Source organism: Rhea pennata, chromosome 2 (genome assembly GCF_028389875.1).
Source record: "Rhea pennata isolate bPtePen1 chromosome 2, bPtePen1.pri, whole genome shotgun sequence".
NCBI classification, from domain to species: Eukaryota; Metazoa; Chordata; class Aves; order Rheiformes; family Rheidae; genus Rhea; species Rhea pennata.
In genome coordinates, this window is record NC_084664.1 from 75,897,479 (window position 1) to 75,918,829 (window position 21,351).

The 21,351-nt window shown below is 37.5% G+C and overlaps 1 protein-coding gene across 2 annotated transcripts in view; it reads left to right on the plus strand.

Annotated features, from left to right (window-relative positions):
* Positions 1 to 21,351, plus strand: part of ADCY2 (adenylate cyclase 2) — a 197,919-nt gene that overhangs the window by 99,441 nt on the left and 77,127 nt on the right. The gene's annotated exons all lie outside the window — the stretch shown is intronic.

Genomic DNA, 21,351 nt, shown 5'->3' on the forward strand with positions numbered 1-21,351 from the left:
TGATAGCATCATGACATGTGCTGTAAATGTATCTCTGACGTTTACTCTGCTTTAGTACTAACTATAGTATTCATTCACTTCAATTATATTTGGAAGCATCTCAGGATAATCCACTGGCTTCTAGTATTCTATTAGGAAATTGAATTTTAATATTTTCTTTAAGTGCTACAAAATTGGAACATGTTCAATATTGAGAGTAAAAAGTGTCTTTTGTGATATTACCAAATAAGTCTGTGACAAAGAAAATGGTGCCACTGCAGTTGAGAAGGACGTTGAAAGCATTAAGTGGATGGATTATTTTCTGTTACTTCCAGTGTACCGTAAAAATATATTTCCTGGATATGCTTTTTTTTCCCCACATATCCTCTGAATTATAATTCTAGGACCCTCTTTTTTTAGTGCTGCAAACATTTTAATGAAGTCTTTGGACAGTTTTCAGTTTTCCTGGCAGCAGTTGCCCTTATGTCTTGATTCCATCTCATGCTATTTGTTGCTTAAATTCATGTTATCATACTGTTAGGCACAGCTCTGTTTGTTTTTTGAAAAAGGTTTGAGACAATAAACTAACCAATAAGCTTAATAATCTTAATAAACTTAATATATACTGGCAAAGAGAATTCCTGATTCCTATGACTTGTGATAGATATCTCTTTATTAGAGGAAGAGATACCATCACTGGAAGTCTATGAAGACACTGGTATTTTTTACTACTTTGAAATGAAGGGTTTAACAAATAAACCTATAGAAGTATGCTGCATAGGGCAATAGAAACACTGCAGTTCTTGCAGATAATGCTTTTTTTCCTACCTCAGGACATCAAAAGAAAAAGTCATTTACCATTTTGCAGTGAAGTAGCTGAGATTTCAGCTGTTTCTCCAAATGTGTTGATCACAGCTGTGGTAATTTATTACATCCAACATCCTCAGCTAAAGTGATGAGTCATGCTGCTTTGTTTTGTTTAGGAAGCAAAATATATAGCTTAAGCAGATACTAAATTGCCACATTTTCATGATAAACTGATAAATCTGAAGCAATATATAGCTGACAGGCAAATGTTATTTTTGGTCATGCTATCTGCAGTTTTGCCAGATGCATCACAAAAACTAATAGCTAAAATGCATTTCTTTTCAGAAAGAGAATTTCTTTTGATAGCCAATACAATGTTCTCAATTGTAACTGTTCCCATAATTAATTGCCTCATTTTTTAAATTGTCATTTTATTTCTAAAATGAAAATATTTTAATCCAACTAGGATCCCCTTGTCCATATTATGTCTTTTTCAGCTAAGAGCCCTCCATATTAAAAAATCTTCCCTACAGGTAGAGATTGCAGGATATTGTACCTGCAACAATGATGAACAGATTTTCATGATCCAGAAGCCTCTTTTTTTGTTGTTCTTTTACTTACAGATCTGCTCAGTCATGTCATAAACATCTTATAATATTATTAAATAACTTTAGCATCTTAAATTTGTTCTCTGTACTCAGAATTTTCCAGATATTTGATCATTCTTGCAGCTTTTTTCTGAACTCACTCATGTTTTCTTATATCATTTTTGTAGCAAGCCTATGTGAATACACTATTGTCAGCAATGGTGTCAGTAAATATCCTATAAAGATGCAAAGATCCATAAAAAGTCTTTTTACGGGTCAGCAGGCCACATTGACATTGTTATCAGCAACATCACGCTGGAAGATACTTCTCATTTGGTTAAGTACAGTTAACTCAATATTCATTCCAGAATGATAGCTTTCTAATATATAGGCCTCCATGTTGTAATAGGTGCTTTGATTCTGGCTAAATATTGTTTGGGTATTTTAAATACCTTCTGTACAGCTGCACACAAACAGCTCTGTATTTTTGTAGCGTTGTTAATCATCCTGTTATTCTTTATGTCATTTCTAAATACCTTTTTTTTTTTCTTCAAGTGATTGTCCATGTGAGCATTTATGTTGGCAGTGCACATGTTCTGAAGAACTTAAGTTGGAGAATTTTTAGCCAGTATGCTTCTGTATCTTTCCTCCTCTGTACCATGCACATATGCTAAGGTGAGAGGTATGCTCACCACCCTAAGGCATTCTCAGCAGTCTAGCTAAGTTGGAACATATTTTTGAAGTTCATATCCTTGCCAGTGTCCTTATTAGATATTACTTCTAATCCTTTTCATATTGCCAGGCCCTCTGGCAGACCTTCCTCTTTTTGTAATATCCTGTTTCTTTCCTCTCTTTTCTCCCCCTCTATTTACAGTTTCCCTCAATCAGAAGGGCTTCAGGCTGTAGGAAACACAACCCTTTTGTCTAGTGAAAAAGTCACACTGGAAAATATACTATTCCCAAGCGCTTGGAGCTCCAAGTCCATTCCAAGGGCTAGGTGTCAAGGCTGGAAGCCCACTCTGCCACATTCTAGGCATTTAGTTGTCTGCATGTAAGTTCAGCTCACCTGAACTACAGTGAGAAAAAACAAGCCTTAGCAGGGGCTCCCCCCTTCTCCCCTTAGGAGATGCTTTTAAGCTGAGGTGCTCATCGTTGGCCCTCACCTGAGATACATTGCAGCTGCATTGCAGCCATGCTGGTGCATGGCCTTTTATCATGGTGATCCAGACTCAGAGCCATGGACATGACTTTGCAGCTTCATCTTAGACGCGCCTATCACTGTGGGCTTGGCTAGCACTGGCTTACTCTCGTCGCTCACTCTGGTTATCATCTCCAGACATGATACTGGCCCTAACTTGCTGATGTGGCTTCATAGCTCCTTGTTGGTGAGATCACCTGAGAATCTTGGCTTCCAACCTGATTTCCCTTGCAGACCAACCTTCTAGACAGGGAAAAAACAAAACAAAACAAAACAAAACAAAAACAAAAACAAAAAAAAACATTTTGTATATCTCAGGGAAGGGTTCAATCTCCTGTGAAATTCACAGGGAAGGTGTTTCTCCATTATTATCCACTCCTTTTGGCCTTGAGAACTTCCAGCCTCAAAGGGCTTCCTCCTAGCTTTGATGTCTGTATGCCAATTTTGGGAGGTTACAGGTCATCCAAGAAAGGCCAACAACAGAAGGAGGCGTGGGAATCATGGAAATACCTCCGTACTTGACAAACAGTGGCTCCCATGGATCTACAGGATAACATTGTCAGATTGGATATGAGACTCGCTTTCATCTCTTGGATTTTCTTGTTACAAAGCTTGGTTAATTTCTTACAAAGACTTACAAGAGAGAGGTTACAAAGTAAGTTTTTGGAGCAACCTTTTCCTACTTAGTCTCATTTCACAATAATTTTATGCAAACTGAGTATGAACATTTAGCAGCTACAAGATCTATCTGGTCTCAAGCTGTTAGTTCTGTGACAAGTCTGAGAAGCAGGCCCATGTTTAACTATGAAGCAGGCTTTTCCCCAAGGCTTACTTAGTCAAGGAAAGTCATCTTTTTTACAGTTTCGCCTTACAAAGAGACAGTTCTTCTCTGGCCCCTAGATGCTGACTAAATGTTACCCTCAAAAAAAGATTGTAGGCCTTTTCTGTGTAGCCATGTGACTCACAACTGCCCCAGACTGGCTTCTGGACTGGTTGTGCATAACACCCGTCATCCATTATTTCTGATCTGACCCTTTTATCAGTGGACTTAGGTATTTTGTCTGAATGTGGAACACAGCTAGTCTGCTGACATTTTCATTATCATTGGCTCTGCTGTACATAGAAGAGCAAGCCCAGCAGGTTTTCTAAGTATCTTACAAAACTCCTCTCATACGTTGTCACCCTCTTTGATTACTTTTAGACTCACAGAGCTATAGAATGATTTAGGTTGGAAAGGGCATCCAGAAGTCATCTAGTCTGATTTCCAGCTCAAAGCAAGTCTAGTCAGATCAGGTTGCTCTTAGGATGGTGGTATTCAAACCACCACTTCTGTGCAACCTGTTCCAGTATTTGATCACCCTTATCCTAAAAGGAAAAAAAAATCATTATTTCTAATTAGAATATCCCATGTTGCAACTTATATCCATTACCTCTCATGATGTCACTCTGCCAATAAGAGTCTGGTTCCATCTTTTCTGTATCCTCCAATCAGTTAGTTGTAGATAGGAATATGTTCTCCCCTTAGGCCCAGCTCTCTCAGCCTCTCCTTGTACTTCGTGTTTTCCAGCCCCCTAAATATCTTGATGGCCTTTTGCTGGACTCGCTCCAGTATGCCATATCTGTCTTATACTTGGGATCCCAAACCTGGACACAGTACTCCAGATGCAGTCTCACAAGTGCCAAACAGAGAGGAAGAATCAGTTCCCTGCACCTGCTGACTACAATCTTATAAATACAGCCCAGGATGCAGTTGACTTTCTTTGCTGCAAGGGAATATTGCTGAAAACACCTATTTTTCATGAACCATCAGCTAAAAAAGATGGATCAACACTACCAGCTGACATTTTCAGAGTAGACTTCTCTCATCCATCTCTGAATTTATGACTGAGAATCATAGGGCATGCATCAGAGAGTTCAACAAAAGTCCACAAAATAAGAGTGTAAAAGAGAGAATGCATTAGGGAAGAAGCTGTATTTCATTTGCTACTATTTAGTATCTTCACTTATTAACCCTTTTAACCCACTCATCTCTGGTTTGGGTAGTCAAAATTGGATAACTTAATCATGTCCTTTCCAAGAAAGATTTGCTGACATCATAAATGTCACTTCAGGAGGAACAAGATGCAGTGGATACCTCTGCTACCTCCATCACATTGGTAATATTGGTGTATTGCACTTGACTGCAATTTACAGGTTTGTCTAGTGAGCTGCAGTTGGTACTGGAAGATCTGCCTTGTAAGAACCAGAAATTATTTTGCTGTAAGTCAGATGAGGCCTTAAATGCTTTACAGGAGACAAAGGCCTCTAGCAAAAGTAGCTAGGTAGTCACATCATGCACATCCAGTAATGCAGGGTCAGTAGGTTGTTCCTGTTTCAGCCCTTCATTTACCAAGCAGATTCTGAGATCTTGAGAGCAGGCTACCTGTGATAAAGCAGCTGGCGATACGTTCACCAAATTATAGTTGGTGACTTTACAGGTGCATGGAGAATTATAAATCTTCTCAGTCTCCCTTTATACCACTGCTTGTCAGTTGCCTAGGTAAGAGTGTTGCAGCTTAGAATAGTGTCATTTCTGACTTGCTGGTGCTGGAAACTCTGATAGATTTTGCAGAATCTGGTTCTTGGATTGTAAATGATCTCAGAGAAGAAGATCGGTACGGATAAGAGAACAAAGTCTGTGAAGTTTTCATAGATATCAATGTGATGTACTTTTTTTGGCCTAATGTGTTAACAATTCATTAATTCTTAAGTAAGTCTCTCTGCATTTGATTCTAAAATATCTTCTAGAATTGAATATCAATTTTTTATCTACATAGGAAGACTTTATTTACAGCTATTTTGGATTTTTATGTGCCCATAGGTTGTATTTCAGGTTTCTGTCATCTACCTACAGGGTGTTTTCTTAGCAGATTCATTTGGCTTTTTTCCACTGGACAAAGATTTGTGGTGGCATCTGAATTTGATTTTGATTACTGTAATGGGAAAAATCATTTGAGTGGTAGCTTCTTGTCCTGTTTCTGACAGGGTCAGATACTGAATACAACCAGAGTTTTACCAATCTTTTTATTTTCCTGGATGGCATTCTTCAGCAGACGCAATTCTGCATACTAGCTGTTGAAATGGCTTTGTCTTTTTGCGTGCAATGTGATTTCTCAGAAAGATCTCTTGAGTTTTCCCTTGCAAAGATAAATCCTTCCCTTCCCCTTGGAAGGGTCTTTGGATTTAGCAGTCTGTACTCAAAGATTCGGATTATGATAATCTTCTTCCTTAGGTGATCAGGCCTCTCTTGGGCATGCTGCTGCTTGTTGACTGATGCCCTAGAGCCTGGGCATATATATACCTGCAACACATATTTGTAAGGACAACAGCTCTCCGAGAATGTTGACACTGAGACCAGTAGTTTCCTGTTAGTAGCACTGAATTTATTTATTCTTCCGGATTATCAAATAGCTTTCAAGAAAACTGTGATGTCTCAGACATGCTACTCAAAATAAAAATTTGTTTCTCAGGAAGCTGCATTTTGAAGCCTGCTACCTCATTCAGTCTGTGCTACCATGCTAATTATTAAACCACAATGTTGAATGTGTTTATTATACAATCATGTGTTTGTATAAATATAAATTATCATTCAAACAGTTGTCTTTATCATCAGACTATGTATTTAGAAAAGAAATCTGTACATATTTTTTTTAAAACCTGATTGATAACAAATGGGGCAGTAAAGGAAATAAAAATTATAGCTGCCTTAAATTCTAAGGCAGCATTGGTTGAAACAAAGTTTTGGAAATGATCTAAGAGGAAAATAAATTTTCTATCATGAAAAAAATCTGCTTAACTTTTTAAAATGCTGCCAGAGTGAAAGTAAACACCCTCCCTAAACTTCCTTTCCCTGCAAGAGTTGGAACAAAAGTGTCAGCTTTAAGCAAAATAAGGAACTACAGGGAGAGGAAATCCACTAATGCATTTTCTTTTTGTCTTCCTCCAGTTGTTTTAACATGTTATCTGATCACAAGGATTCAGAAAGTAAGAAAGAAAAAAAAAAAAGAAAGTACACAGATTTAAGCATCACTTTTACATTCGCCTTTTATGTATTTACTGCAAACCATTTTATGAACTTAATTTAATTTTACTGTTCCATTTAAAAAGAGGGATTTGGATATGTTTTAAATTATCAACTGTTTTTTTCACAAACAGAGGCAAAAATTTAGAGTAGTTCCTGGTTGGCCTGTTTTCAAAGAATGAGTTCATAGAAGGTTTTATTCCAATTTCAGAATGTTTTCGTAGAAAACAGAAAAAGAGGTCTCAAATAACCATCAGGAGATTATCTGATTCTTCTTTCCGCCTTGTGGCAGAATCCTTGGATAATTCCCGCTGATATGTGTCTAAGCGGTTCTTCAAAATCTTGGAGATTCTACATCTTTCCTAGACAATCTATTCCCACAAGTTCTTACCTTTTAGGGAATGTTTACCCTGCTGTCCCGCTTAAATATCCTATAATGCAATGTAAGCCTGTGAATGCCATGCACAGAGGATGTGAATAAGGCATATTCCTTTTTGATTTAGTTCAGCCTTCTACACACCTGAAGATTATTGTCCTCTCTGCCCACAGACAGGCAAACAAGCCCAGTTGCTTGTGTTGTGTCTTGCAGGCCAGGTTTTCCAGATCTCTTGAAACTTTGTGGTTTTATACTTTCTCTAGGTAATCGAGATGATTTACTGTTATGTTGGGACATTTTGGCAGCATTATACTTCATATTAAGTTCAATTTAACATTTCAGAGGACCCAAAAATATGTATGCCCTTTCACCTCTGAATTTTTAAGGATTTGTTTAAAAAATCAAATTGCTGGAAGAGAGCTAGAAATACTGATTAAACCCATTCTATTCTTTAGTAGTACTAGTCTGGAACTGACTTCCCTGATTATTTCATCTATCCCCTTTCCACTCAGTATAGTATTTTTCATACATTCAGAGGCCAGCTACATAAACCACCATGCACTTAATTAAAATATAGAAGATGTGCATTCAAAGACAAATTCTTTTTACTCATTTAATGCAATCAAAAACTAATTGAAATACACAGTGTTTTAAGTCTTTTGCTCTAAAATAAACAAAAGTAAAGTGGCTTCTAGCTTTGCAAATTACTGTAACTTGAAAATACATTCATGTTTCATTTTTTTTAATGCAATTTAGTTATCTGTGTAGGATATTAAATTGATCTAAGAAAAATTGGCTGCAAAGTTGCTGTCCTTTAGTCAGTTAATTGGAAGTCTGCAAGAGCCCTGAAATTTTTACCCTGGGATCACAAGAAATATGCCTCAGCCCTTTCATAACTTTATATGTCTCTCACTTAACCGTAGTTACAGCTTCTGTTACAACTGTTTCTGTTTGAAGACTGCCTCACAGTTGCATCCTTTTTAATATTTAGGAATCATCTACTACCAGCTAACAAGTATTGGTGGCTACTCTGTATTGTAATAAACTCAACTCTTGTCTTTCTCCCTCACTGATATTTCTCACTTGTTGCTTCCCCAATTTCCAGAAATTTATTTAGGGCACCAAATACAATCCCTTGCATTGCTTTGTATTTCCTTCTTTCTAATGAAATACCTATCTGCTGCAGCCAAGAACTGCAGCTGACCTTTCCCAGAGACATCACTTTGAAGATTCAAAACTATCCTATAAATAACTTCATCCCCAAGCATTCCTTCTCCTCTGTCATTTTCATTTGAATGATCCTTAGTTTTTGTTAGATGTTCTTGTTAAAAGGCACTCGAAATACATTTTATTCTCCAAAATATCATTCTATTTCCTTCTTTCTTGACTCTTTCTGCCAATAAATTAGTATCTTCCATGTCTTTTTATCTCATGGGACATCTACTTTGCTCGTGTTTTTCTTTCTTCTCTTACAATATAATTTTTTTCTACACAGTCTTACAGTGAGAATATTCCTCTCTGTGAAAACCTGCTCAATTTCAGGATGGTTTCACCCTTTATGAGTGTATCACTTCTATGGCTGTATTTTTTGTGAGATTAGTCAGATTGGTGGTTGTGAGTATCCAATGTGCTAGTCCCATTCAAACTTCTCTTTTATTCAAGTTTCTTATCTAACCTCCCATTTTTTAAACATGGCCATCCAATTAAAAACAAAAAACAAAAAACAAAAAAAAAAAAAAAAAAAAAAAAGAGAGAGAGAGAGAGAGAAATGAGAAACAGCCTACCTGCTACCAGCCTCTGGACAGTCCTTGCGAAGTAGGATGCATTCTGAAGCAGCATTTCTGAAAGTGCTGAAAGAGGAAAGGTGAAGTCAAGTCTCTGTGCTCCCAGCCTTTCACTGAGGAGGAGGAACTGCTCAGGGAGCTGAGACTGTCTTTGCCTATGGTAACTACAGTCATGATGGGAGGTGTCATTTACACCTGTATGGGCTGCGTAAGTGTAGTGGTAGAGAATGGTCTGTTATGGAATATGATGGATGTGAACAGAAGCGTGAACATAAGAGGTTATAAAAGGTTAAAATTTTAAACCACATTCTTTTTCCAAACAACTGATCTGAGAAGTTCTGTGAGGAAAAGTAAGTCTTGAGTCAGTCCTGCGCATTGCATGTGAGCATCCCTACAAGGACAAAATTATTAAAAAAAAAGAGAGAGAGAGAGAAGAGAGAGAGAGAGAGAAGAGAGAGAGAGAGAGAGAGAGAATCACAATAGTAACATTAACTTTAAAAAAAGGAACTACATAAAAATCAGGAAGCTAATTGAAAGTAGCATTTAGAGGACAACTTGAAAATTGAAAAGGCAAGCAAAAGACATTAAGACTATTGAAACCAACACATGATAGGCTTAGAGCACAGGTATAATATTTATTTTAAAGATGCTAGAGAGACTGTAAGCAAAGTTATTGAAGACCAGAGTAAAAGAGATTGCTAGGAATAAAAAGCATTAGAAAAGGCACTGCATCTGAAAAATCTTTTATTTTTGCTATTCTGAATAAGTTGCTCCTCCAGAATTTTTTGCATGCCTTGTGGTGATTTTCTACTCTTCTCTATTTTCCGTGTTTGGAAAAAATGTCATTTTTGGAGGATTTTCTTTATCCAGTGAGAGATGTGATTCTTTAGAAATGCTTTAGTCAGAGTAGATCCTGTTATTTTCCTTTCATCCCAACTCCAAGCTATATTGGCCACTGTGGTTTTCCAAATACAAGACAACTGAGAGCATAACTTGATTTTGTTAAGTCCCCTTAGCTTTACAGGTCACTTCTGGTTTTGCACATGAGTCAGTCTGTCCCAGATACCTTGAAGAGTGCCTTTACAGAATTGAAAGGCTGTCTGGGGCAGCCCAAGGTAGGTAGGCTTTGACAACTAGGACTACTTTGCTTTTTTAAATTAATTAAGTAGAGAAGTCTTCATGTTCATATGATTATGTTTAACTAATATTATCCACACTGACAACATTGGAAAACACAATTGCAGTAAGTAGATTTAATCCAGGTGGCTAACTCCTGATCTGTGATTTTGCAATTTAGAGATTGCTGGGCCAAATCTGTCTGCAAAGAATGGAATTTTAAATTAATGAGTCCATATTATCTGCATATTTACAAACAAAATTTGCACTGATACTTTTCCTTCAATCTTCTAGTTTGTTTTAAAATATAGTCTTGCATGGTCAATGTGCATTTGATTTTTAGTGCCACGGGTAGCAAAATAGGTACAGCTTGTTATAGTATAAAAATAGAAAATGGAAGTGTTTATGTGCCTGGAACTATTTTTGTCACATACAAATACTCTGCAAATATGTCCAACAATATCAGCCTTTTTTAACGCTCTAACAGGATAATTTCAACAAAATCATAAATTTTTATTTTCTATACATGTTCTTTATGTGGAAGACTAATTTTTTTTACTCTATTAATATATGCTTTTCTAATGAGAGTTGATTGCTTATCTTGTGGGTCTCTGTAAGAGACTTTCCATTTTCTCCTTCTGTGCAAGCTGTAGAAATAATTTTTCTTTCTTTATATGTATTTTCTAGAATTGTTATAGATTAGTGCATTCATCTTCAATGAGTTTGAGGAACAAATGATATACCATAACCCAATTTAGAATCAGCAGCAGCTGAATAACACATTGCTATTAGCTGAAATCTCATTAATTTTGCATATAGAAAGCAATTAAATATTATTGTTGTTATTAATGATTTTGTTTAAACGCTATAGAAGGATTCTCAATGATGTCAATAGACTATCATTAAAGGGCTGTGTAATGCTATTAATAGATATACTGTAACTTATTCACACAAATCATTGTATCAGTTTCTTCCTAGATTTTTTTTAACATTGAGTCAAAATTATTATCCAGCCTGTCAAAGACATAAGTACATTGTTGCATAGTATTGCATATATTAGCATTTTAAAGATATAACTGACTGAAAATGAATTAGTTGGTAAGTATGAACAGGATGAATGAAGATGCAGCTAAGAATAAAGGAAGTGGCAGTGTTATAGTTTAATGAATTTCTAATGCATTAGGAATGCAAAATACATATGCAGTAGGTGAATCTCAGAAAACTCTGATGAAATCTAAGTAGAACTGCAGATGTTTAGGATTGCTTGATATGCAGATAGATGTAGGATCTGCAAAATTTATGATTTACTGTCAGGGACATATTTAAAAAAAGATCAAGTCAGCTTGATGCTTGTTGAAATTTTGGTAAAAATACCAAGTGTGTGTTACAAATATGTGAAGGAAAATAGAACAGTCATCCATTTTGAGGAAGAGTGACTTTTCCCAATTATGATATGTATGTTGAAGCTATGTGACAAGCCTCTGCCTCTGTTAGTACTGGTGATGGTTTACAGTGATTTCCAGAAGGAACATGCCTTTTTTCATATTAGTAAGAGTAAAGTAAGTGATCCAAGTCTCAGTGACAAGATGAAAAATCCAACACAATGGAAATGGGTAAGGACTGCTAACCTTTTGGGACCTTATGTAAGCAAGGAGACAGGATGACTGGGTGGTTAAACGGTGGACTGCAGAGAGCCATGAGAAAGGGTGGACCTGTAACAGGCAGAAGATGAGCTGAATCTGGTGAAAGTAGATTGAAAGTTTTCAGAAGAGATTCAACATCCTTTCACCCTCCCAAGTGGTATTAAAATGTTGTTCCATTCATTAACATCACTGTTAAAACCAAGTGAGTCTTACCAGTATTCACCAAAGACTTTCTCAGCTTTAGATTCATAGCCTGAGTAATGCTGCACTGAGACTCACATCACTTAGTTTGTTCTTACTTCATGAATAACTCAATTTCTTAGTCTGAAAGGGCCCCTATATTCATATAGTTTATTCAGGTGCCCAATGGAAAGGATTTTATTTGGTAGGTTTGGCACTGGGGACATTCTGGCATCAGCTGAAGAGTGAGCACGGAGGCAGCAACTTTTGAGCCACTGCCTGAGTTAACACGAATGCACCTCCATGAAAGATGCACTGTTGAGCAGGCTGGCAAGCTACATCAGGACTGCTATAATTCCCAATTTTGTGGTAATTATCGCTGGTGCAGTATTGCTTTTCTGAGCCCATTGCTGCATTGCCACATCTGTCATATGTTTGATACCTCTATGCAGAGCAATCTCTAGGCAGAAGAATATGCTAGCTATTATTCTAACATTTGAGTGGAAGCTATTTATCAACCATGAAATATGTAAAAGTCCTAGGCACAATAATTTGTTGTGGAGCATGCACCATCCCAGTGTATAAAGTGCTATTCACAGAAGTGCTTTAGTATTGTGTAGGATGCAACAGCATGGAGACCTTTCAGCTTTTATGGTGGGCTTTATGCAACCAAAGTTATATCTATAAAGAAATTTGCTTTGTTATATAAGGTAGTAATAATGTTCCAGCCTGAAACATATTAAACAAAGTGGGTTTTGATCTCAATTTATGTATAAAATAAAGCCTTATGGGGGAAGTGTGCAAATGTTGTTTTATGTACATTTCTAGAAGGTAAAAAGAATTCTGAAAGATTAATTTTACTAAAATTTATAAGGCGCAGGATTTCTGTTTTGTGTCTTACTTTGCAGTAGCCAGATATATTTGTTTATGAAATAACATGGATTTGGAGGGTAGGACCAATTGTTACGGTAAATTTATTTTCCTTGCTTCTTCATAAAAAGTGGTTTTGGCTAATGTTTGGAAATAACAACTGCGTTTACTATTTCTTTATGCAGTATAGTTTGGGCCTCAACTTTTGATGTAGCCCCTCCCTTTCCTGTTAACCATGTTAAAAAAAAAAATCAGATTTAGGTATGTAAAGGTATTTTAAATCTGGCCAATTGGCACAGACGTTTCTTCTGCCTGTCTAGCATAGATAACCTTAATCTATCACACTGGAGATGCATCATTTGTCACTGGTATTCCAGTTCCTCTTGGGCCATATTTTCTTCCTTCCCATTTACTCCCTTCTTCTGCATTGGAAGCAGAAGCATGAATATACTATGTTGCATACCCTGGTGGATTGCTGTACTACTTGAATGGAAATAGTACATCTGGGGAGCCATCCTTTCAACATGCTGGTGTGAGATGCCAGAAACAAGCATCTGAGGACTGCAAACACAAATCTACAGATTAGGAAGTTAGCTGAAACCAGCAGAGAAAGTTATTACTAATGTCACCTTACTGTTGAAAGAAAAACAAGGTTTGAAGAAGATGTGCTGGAAGATATGAGATGACTAGTCTGGAAGGCTGTTCCTGCCCTGAATGCAAAGACTTAGAAGAGCTGGAGGGTGGCCAGAGAAGGATGGACTTGGTGCACTGAAAAAGCTGCCAGTATTTTGGCATACAGTGTCAGATCATAGTTCCAGGCTTCTTTGGAGATTAAACAAGGATAAGGATACAGGAGAACAGCAGTTATGAATCATACCAGCCAGATAAAATGCAGACCTCTATCTGTAAAGTGTTAAACAAAAATTGCCTTGTTTATTTGTGATGTCATTCCTTTAATAGCAGTTTTTATGGACTAAAAGTAGTCTATTGCAATGAAAGCTTTGCTTGTGTCGCCTGAGCATGAAAAGAACCTTTCGCTGCCAAATCATTTCTAGAATTTGCTCAGTGTGTGAGCTGCAAACCTGGCGAGAGTAAGTTTAACTATAAAGGCTTTACCTTGCTGGATCACTGAGAAAGTTTATTCAAACTTTAGACCACGCTTGTCTTGATGGAGAAAGATTTATGTAGGTTCGAGGGTGAAATAGTTTCCAAAGACACCAAAAGCTGCCAATCTTAAAAAAAATGCATTATATTTATGGCATAGAAATATTAATTAGCATAAGTTAACTCTTTAATCAAGGAAATTTCAGGATTGCTGTTTAAACAGAGAAAATACAAGACTTGGGGAAAAAATGCTCACTGAACTCTTGGAGGGCAGATGTTTCTCTAGCCTTCCTCTAGAAAGCCCTTCTTGTTCAACAACTTCCAGTGACTTCCACCACTGAAACAACCCCAGGGAGTCCTCTGGGAAATCTTCTTCTTGTTACTTTGATGCTTGATTGACAACGGACTCTTCAGAAGGCATTTATGCTGTACTAGAGCATTGCTTGTGCTCTCTTCCTGCTTTTCCCATCCTGTCTCCCAAAAGGTTTCTTCTGCTGCATGTCTCCCTGGCTCTCATTGAGATGGTTCCACTTGACGCAGAGTTCCACATAGGGAGAAAAATAGGTAGTTTTTCTTTCTTGCCTTCCAGTCACACCTTAAGAATCAAAATTTTGAATACTGAGACTGTAAAGTGCAAACAAACAAGTTACCTAGTTATCTGATCCAAACTAAATATATAAGACAGTTCTCTATGGGAGGGCTATGATTCATCCAAGAACGGTGATGTCTATTTAGCACCTCTGTGGAATCTTGGCAATATTTAGAGCTTGCACGTTGCTAAGCTGTGCTGAATGTGGTAGTGCAAGTGCTACTGAATACACCTATGAGGCTGTCTCTTAGTGATGATAACATCAATATTATAATATTGATTGTAATATTGATATATTGATAATAAAAATAAAAGAGTATATTTTATAGTATTTCTTACTGTAAGTGTCTGAAAAAATTCAGAAGACATTTTTTGCCATTTTCTTCAAAATTATGTAATGCAAATGAAAGGAGAAAGTAATGTTGCGGTAACAAACAAGCACATATTTTGTAACCTTTGTTAATATCATTCAGAAAGAGCTTTACAGCAGGAAAGTAAGTATCACCAAAAGAGAACTGGAACAGTAGCCTAGACTAAAGACATGAAATTTAAGTTCTTTCTCCAATCCCAGGAATTATGGTTCCAGTGTGCGAAACAGTCAACATTATATGCTTCATATTGCTGAAGTTTCAATGATAAATAATAACTTATGATCTTGTGAATTACATGCTAAAACTTACATATACTCAAAAAAATGAATGTTATTCATAATTATCTTCTGATTTCCTTTATTTTTTTCTCTTTGAACATCCTCATTGTCAGCATGTTTTTGTGATGGATGGGTGTAATAATCTATGTTTGAAGGCTACTAGTGTTTCAAAATTGATCAAATTAAATAAAAGAATAGGATATATTCTTGATGTTGTTTGTTGAAAATTATCTAAAAGGATGCTAAGTAAAGAATTCACATTTCATTTTCAAATTTTTCAAAACATTGATAATTATTTAAGTACATTAATTATGGAATGCATTTAATTCATTAATGGTATATTTTTCATTATTTGCAAAAATCAGCCCGCTACAGCTTCAGTTTTTGTTTTTACAACATATATAATCCATATTCACAGGTACAAATGTGCTGACATCAATGTGAAAACAATGATTCTAAAGTAAAAGAAATAAACCCTGAAATTAGTAAGAATTAAACACATTTGAAGTCTCTCAATACACGAGGCTTTTCTGGCCTAGTCGCACAAAAGAACAAAACAGGACCCAACTATTCTTTTGTTGACAGACATTCTTACATCATCTGCACGGGATTGTGCCTCCCATGGAAAAGAACAGGGAGCAAAGCAGTCCTTTGTGCAGGAGTCCAGCGTTTAGGGAATTCACACAAAATGTTGCAGAGAGAGGAAATCTTGCTTCAGTTGACCATGAGCCAGCAGTGTGCCCTTGTGGCCAAGAACATCCGGGATTGCATTAGGAAGAGCACTGCCAGCAGGTGGAGGGAGGTGATCTTTGCCCTCTCCTCAGGCCTGGCGGGGCCACGTCCGGAGCACTGTCTGGCTCCCCAGTGCGAGAGAGGCATAGAGCTCCTGGAGCAAGTCCAGCAAAGGGCTACCAAGATGAGGAAGGGACTGGAGCATCTCTCATAGGAGGAAAGGCTGAGAGAGCTGAGACTGTTCATCCTGGAGAGGAGAGGGCTCGGGGCATCTCACCGAGGTGTGTAAATATCTGAAGGGAGGGTGCAGAGAAGACGGGAGCAGACCCTTTTCAGTGGTGCCCTACGACAGGGTAAGGGCAACGGGCACAAACAAACACAAAACTTCTGCCTGCACCTAAGGGAAACCTTCTTTACTGTGAAGGTGACTGAGCACTGGAAGAGATTTCTCAGAGAGCTCATGGAGTTTCTGCCCGTGGAGAGACTCAAAGGCTGTTTGCATAGGGTCCTGGGCAACCTGCTTTAGGTGACCGTGCTTAGTCAGGCCGGTTGGGCTAGACCTGTGGAGAGACTCAAAGGCTGTCTGCATAGGGTCCTGGGCAACCTGCTTTAGGTGACCGTGCTTGGTCAGACCGGTTGGGTTAGACCATCTCCAGAGTCCCTGCCAACTTCAACCATTCTATGTGTCTATGATTCTGTGATTATTTACTCATTTCACCTGGGAGAAAATCAGCTTCACCGGAAAAGATTGTCGGGGTCTACCTCCAAAATAACCTCATACTCACAGATAAGCATTTTTCCCTGGGGACAGGAAGAGAGAGGAGATTTCTTTTGGCAGCGAATTGGTTTGAACTTTAGTCACTTGCAGACATTGTATGTTGTACATTTTCTAACCTCTGGATTGTTAGTAAAAATGTGGCAACTACTTTTGTGTTCATTAAGTCAAATATCCTGTTTCTGCAGCATTTGAAGCTACAAATCTGTAATGGGCTGATGTTACAGGCTATAAATAGAAGTGGGCTGCAATAGTGGTCATGTGGAGGTCACGGACTGCCCTGTGGCTGTCAAAACCAGCTCAAGCCTGCCCTGAGGAACATGAAAACAAAAATGTAAAGAAACCATTGTGTGCAAAAACTTAACCATCACGCACCATAACTGTGTAGAGTTATGCACAGTGCCTGCAGTTATGTACCTGCAGAAAGGCACACTGCACCCCTGCACAAACATAGTTCAGAAAAGCACTGACATCCCCTAGGGGCTGGAGACACACTTTTTGTAGGTGGACACTCCGTGCTAAATCGGAGGTACCTACACCCAAGTGGGGACTGTGGACTGTGCCAACCCATGCTGGATCAGGGACATTCCTGAAGGACTGCAATGCATTGGCACTCTGGAGCAGGCCACTGAGGAACATGGCAGCAAAAACCATTAAGCATAAAGCAGCAGAAACCATCACAAATACCACCTCAGCTTACTACATCACCTGTCACCTCGGTGCTGGAATTTTGATGGACTCTGTCTATCTAGCACAAAAGCAAAAATAAGGAAAGTTGAGACTAAGAGGTGTGTGTGTGTATTTGGGGGGGGGGGGGGGATTAAATGTTTGTGCAAGTGTTCATCTACATGTTAGTTTTCTTCTTTTTTCTCAGTACCAAAATCAGTGATGGGAGGTCTGCGTTGGTTGGCAGCAAAATAACTCAAGTAAAATTCCCTGACTCTAGACAGGTTCTCAAGCAGATAGAGATGCCTCCTTTGCAGCCCAGAGCCAAACACCTAATGTTTTTGAGCAATACCTTTTTCTAGGCATTTTCTGCACATGTAGCCTTTTCTTTCAGCTCTAATTCTTGTTAATCCCATTTTTTAGGATTCTTGTTTTCTATATGAATTGTACACACCATCTTAGTGCCTATCCTTTTGGAGTCTGGCTTTTCCTAGGTGACAAGGCATTTGGAAATTAGGTATATACCACCTCAGTCTTTCTGTGGATTGTGCCTCAAGTTTATGTCTGCATCTTTGTATGCCTAAATAAATACCTTGGAAAGCACTTTTGAAAATTTTACATGTAGTAACACTGAAAAATTACTTAGGAGTTTTAGAAAAGAAAACTAAGATATTTCTGCAAACTAACTCTTGCGATGATTTAGAGTAAATTATTGTTTGCATAGTGAAACCTAGTAATGTGCATTCATGGACAGTATACCATTTGTAGTGTAATGTTATTGAGTTTTTTCTGACCAGCTTCCTTAAAATAAAGATAAATGATTTTTGAATTTCTCTTTTTCAAGTTTATTTTCCTCTGAGAGCATAGTTTTTCATTTAAAACTTTTCAGATTTAGTAGCTAGCAAACGTAATTGAAGTTTATGGCTAAAGAACAGCTGAGAAATTTCTGCAAGGTATGTATTATATGAATAAACAAAAGAGAAGAAAAGGATTTAATGCAAATCATAATTGTTCCCTTTTATTTAGAGCTTTGTAAGGAAACAAAAGGGCTACTTTATAAATTCAGTAAGAGCGTATACCCTCTAGAGACCTCCCTGCTCTTTGATTTCTACCTAAATGAGTCAGCTTTCTCTTTTTTCAAGGCTAGGAAGTGATTTATGGAACAAGTGGAGATGCTTAGCTCTATTGATTAAAAAGATGTTAAAATATACAGCTTACATCATTAAAATTCATCACCACTCTTTCGCAAGAAGTAGGACAGATTCTTTACTGTAGGTTCACTTTTCATTTATTTATGGATGAAGCAAATTTCTTGAACTAACTTTTACTTGAATTAATTTTTCTTGCCATTAAAATAGTCTATTGTATGGACCAAAAGTTGTTAGCTATACATACAGAGGTTAATTCAGCAGCAAAAAAGCTGAACACTGAGTATACAAAATAGTCTTTATAAACTTAAAATGAACGCATCTGTTTCTAAACAAAGCCTTGATTGGTTGTATCAAATCCTGTTCTTGCTAATAGGTCTAATAGACCTATTAAAACACTTAGTAGTCTACTTGAGTAGACCTTGACTGCAACTGACTTCCCAGCTTCCTCGTGGAGCTTCCTCATCACGACGGCCTTGCCTGATGATCTGGACTCCTTGCTGACCCTGGCTGCCATCCCCAGGCCTGCCTGGCTCAGCTTGCTCATGTACTGCAGGACTGGGCCCTGGCTGGTGAGGCCCTGCTCTGCCTTAACACTTGATTCTTGGCTCCCCTTCGCCTTGAGAAGAGCTGGCCATTGTAGGTCCCATACACCTACCGTGCATCTTGTACAAAAAGAAAAGTGTATATATATATATATATATATATATGTATGTATATGTATATGTATGTATATGTATATGTATGTATGTATGTATATACACATACACATATATACACTTATATACACATATATATACATATATATTCACATGGGAGTTCATATTCATTAGCTGTAAGAGGGTGATGTTCTCATTCACGCATATGTGCTTTAATTTTCTGATTCTGATAACAGCTTCTAGCTTCAGCAGCCTTGAAACTTCACTTAAATGGTCACAAAGACTCTTCATCAAATAAATTGACACACTGCTCAAGTTGCCCATTTGAGAACTGTTATCTTAACATGGTTGTAAGGCTTTGTATAATACCCTTGTATGTCTTACACATCTTATGTCTTGAATATCAAATGCAGTTTTGGCAGAAGTCTGGTAAAATAATCTGCATAATTCATGGAAAATGATGACAAGTAAATCTGTTTGGACATGTGCATTTGGGAGAGCAGTAACTCAAGACACAATTCAACTGATACCACTGAAAATTTTCAGTTCCAAAATCTAGGGAAGATGACTACTCACAAGCTATGGCTGGATCCTAATGTGCATGTTCAGAGAAGAAAGGAATACTTAACCCTGCAGTGTTGACAGAGGATAAGACATCGTTTTCAGTATGGATCTTGTGCTCTGCCTTTTAAGCTCTAGGTCTCAAAGATCTTGGCTACGGTGTTGAGTGGTGAGGGGAAAGCATAGCTCTAGATAATGCTGATGGTCAGGAAATACTTAGTCTCATGTGCATGACCTTTTGTGGCTGTAAGGTAATATTGGTAATATCGCAAAGACATTTTTGCAGGGATATTGAAATAGTGTAGTTTCTATTTCATCAGAAGAAGATGCTGTTGTAATTTTTAGACTGAAGACTTTCAAATGCTACATTATCATCTCGACCTACATTCGTTTTTGCTTTTGCTTTTTTCTTTCAGATTGTAGCTCTGAGAATGGCTTCTCTGCCTACTACAAAAAGACTTCTTGACAGAAAGTCAGTGTCTTGTATGTCAGTTCACCTACCGTTGATGTATGGGTTTCCCATCTTTTTGAGAGAATTGTACAGAAAGTATTGTCAGATAAAAAGCCATTGTACACAGCATTCTTGATCTACACAGTCTGCAGAAATGTCAGTGTACAACATCAATAAAAACAATCTGATTAGGAATTGTTCCTGATTCTTCTGGTGTGCTCCTTTTAGTTGTCAGAGATTAAAAAACATATGTGTGAAGGAATAGGTATTTTTAATGTTTTGATTTTCTTAGAATCTTAGTTGCAGAGAGAGAGAGAACAAAGTTTTTGGAACCATTTTGCATTTGACTAGCTGACCAGATCAGCCAGTGTGTTCATAAATAGCTGTGATTCAGCATCACTTACAGTTGTCCTGTAGTTAAAGATGTGTACACACACACACACACACACACACACACACACACACACACACACATATATATATATACATACACTTAGGTAGATACAGATACAGATATAGATAGATAAAGTGTAATATTTGGTTTGATACTGCTTCATGGTGAAATGGTGATTGCAAGGGTGGCTGAAGCATTTACCTGTAACTGGACCTGGTGGGATACTTTGCAGTGTGCTCCACCGGTTGCAGTTCTCTAAAGCCACCTCTGGTTGTAATCCTTCTCTTGTACAATGGAAAAGGTGGAAGAAAAACATTCCTCTGTGTTGGAGATTTAATTTATTAAATAATTTCATCAGGAAGTTTTTGCAGAATGGGATAATCATCTGGCCTGGAGAGAAAAAGAAGGGAAAATATCCTGCATTTCATCCAGCCATCAACAAAGCAAGGGCATTCTGGTTTCATTTTCCTCTTACGATTTTCTTGCTCATAGCTTTTATTCTGTGTCCTGCAAAAAACTTTATCTTTCTTAAAACCTTTTGTTGTTCCTCTCTTTGAAGGCAAACAACCCTTTGCCTGCCTCTCTGGTTTCAAAGGCGTAAGTGGCAGCCTGGACCCTGAGGGTCCCCATCGCTGTGTGTCCAGCATCTTAGGAAGCCATTTGCTAGCTTGTGTTAATATGATACTACATGATACAATAGGAGCACAGTAGCATGAAATTGGAGCTGAAAGCACTCACCTCTTTGTTAACTAATTAATGATAATTATTAACAATTATTAACAAGTGTTAATAATTATCATTATTTATGTACTAAAAATACAGCAACTTTCTGTTTGAACTTGCAGAGTAAGCTGTCATGATAGAAAAAAAACACAAAGAAACTGCGTTTTGCCAGCATTCTTTATAGTTAGCAAAATATTTCCACCAAGGACAAGCAGACTATATTAAATTTGAAAAGACATTGACTTTTTTTGGCGTATACCTGCTAAACTGCCTATAAATACTACATTAATCTTTCAGTTC